The sequence below is a fragment of the Montipora foliosa genome, chromosome 6 (genome assembly GCF_036669935.1).
Source record: "Montipora foliosa isolate CH-2021 chromosome 6, ASM3666993v2, whole genome shotgun sequence".
Classification (NCBI taxonomy): Eukaryota; Metazoa; Cnidaria; class Anthozoa; order Scleractinia; family Acroporidae; genus Montipora; species Montipora foliosa.
The window spans coordinates 32,011,229-32,013,706 of record NC_090874.1 but is presented as its reverse complement, the minus strand read 5'-3'; positions in this window follow the sequence as shown (position 1 = coordinate 32,013,706).

The following is a 2,478-nucleotide window of genomic DNA, read 5'->3' as shown; positions in this document are numbered from 1 at the left end:
TGTTTGCAACAGTCACGTGATCAAAAGGAATTCTGACTTGGTGAGTTGATTTTCTGCCTCGTTTGTGTTGGTCCCTTACATTTTATTTTTCCAGCTTTCGATCAGTTACCAAGGTATTTTTTCCTCCATGGCTTGTTTTGAGATACGATGCGTTGTCTGTTTGCTTACCTTCTTATCCTTTGTAATTTCGTATTTAAGCTTATGTTTAATTGCATGTCTTTTTTCGTTCAGTTTATGTAAAATTCCATCTTCCTAATTTCGGTTAGGCTTTAAAAATGTTGGTTGCAGCTGTATTGTTTATTACTTGATAGCTTTCTTTTATCATTCTTTCAGGTGTCAGGTATCGGGAGTTATTTTGCTCATACAAGTGGTTTGTAGTTAGTGTAGGTTGCACAGGGGTTGGCACGCTTTCGCAAGCTAAACTTTATTGGCCCGAATGTTCGGCAGGGGTTGCATATACAGCGAAAAGAATCATTGTACTTTTGCAAGTCAATATATCGCTAGCCTGAGCATTTATATCGGCTTGAACTGATTAATGTAAGAAGCACTTTTAAGTGGAACATATTGTCAGGGATTGTCAGAAACTCTCAGAAACTGAAAATGACTGCATTGCATCTGCATTATACTTGCATTGTTAGAAAGAGAAGCGAACAGTGTTCACAGTCACCCTGTTGTTACGTTTCAAGATCAACAGTTAGTATGCGAATCTCGGTTGAACAATATCAGAGAAGGATTGGCTTTCATAACCATTTCCTTTTAGTTTTCCTTGTCCTCGCCTGCTGGTTTTCAAGTTTTCTTTGGTCTTGAATTCATACAACTGCTTCTGCTTCCTCAACAGCTCTTCCACCTTTTCCTTTCCTGGAACTGGTGAGCACATTAATCATTCCCTGTCTTTAATTTCCGAGTGGTCTTGGAAAACAGCAAAGCACCTCTTGCATTTCTTCCACTATTTTACGATAATTACTCAACAGAGTGAAATCTTTCAGCTTCAATTTGTAATTTCCAGAAAGAACTTTGCCGGCAGATGCAGGATTTTCGTGAAAAGAGTATTTATCTGAAAGCTAAAAGCGTTTTTACATGCTTTTGTGTCTGGTTAAGAAATAAATCTGAATGTACGGACAGGTTCATAAAAAACTGTTGTTTCATTGATATCACAAAGCAAAAAAAAATTAGGGGCCACTAATTCCCTAGGGCGAACAAAACTCACTAACTCCCTAGGTAAACAAAAACTTTCGGCTCGCACATGATCAGGTCGTGCACCTTTAACCCTCTGACACCCAAGTGGCCATATACAGCTACTTAATGGGCGTGCTCTTTGTACCACTTGTGACGTCATCAATTTGAATGTCATCAGATATTCTTGATAAGCAGATGGTGGAGCTAGGATAGATCTATCTGCACGACAGTCGGATATGGCTTGTCTAAAAGGACTCTGTTAATGGACACCTTAAAATCCCCACAGATAAGAAGACTTCCATCTTTCTTTGGCACACAAACAATGGGCGAAGCCCAGTCACTACGTTCCACCTTTTTAACTACTCCTTGGCTTTCCAGACGGTCTAACTCTTCTTCAACTTTTTGGCGCAGGGCATAGGGTACTGGCCGGGCTTTCCAAAATACAGGCTTAGCACCATCTTGCAATTTAATATCCGCCTTGAAGCCTTTGATGGTTCCCAGTCCTTTGTTTAACACCTCTCCATGCCACCTCAATACATCCGACAGCGTTTCAGTCTTGCTCACAAGAAAGATGTTGTGCCAGTTCAGCTGGAGTTCTTTCAGCCAATTCCAGCCCAGTAACCCTAACCTAAGACTGACATTTATCGATGACTTGATCTCTGATGTCAACATCAGGGTCATTGAAATTACAATTCTGTGCTTGTTTCCCGAGTCTAACGATGAACTGATCAACTGTCTCTCCATCCTGATCCATATCTCTCATATGGTTCCTTCAGTTTGGTGACAAAATACGTGTTCATAGAGCGAACGTTTTTCTCATATTCCATTGCGGTATCTTCCTCAAACGTATCCGTGCCTGGATCCGTTAGCGTTTTGTACAACTCTTAAACCTCTATTCCTGCTGTGTGAAGTAGCAAAACTCTCTTTTGCGCGTCATTCACCACTCCTTTGGCTACGACAAAGTATTGAAACGATTGAAGCCATTTCTTCCAACATGCTGCCAACGCTGATGAATTCCCTTTGATTTCGATATTAACTGCCGCCATTATTCACTGTTTCAGTCTTTTTCAGTTAATCGCATCCTCGTCACCAGTTTTAAATATGGAGAAACCAGTTGATGGCTCCAAACAGGATCAGATTAAACTAGATGAGACACACAAGTGTTAAATATGGAGAAACCAGTCGATGCTTCCAAACAGGGTCAGATTAAACTAGATGAGAGAATCAAAACATACACGTTTCCAACATGACATTCTACAATGAAGTTCCCTTGATAAGTGTTTCTGAAAGGAGTTATAAATG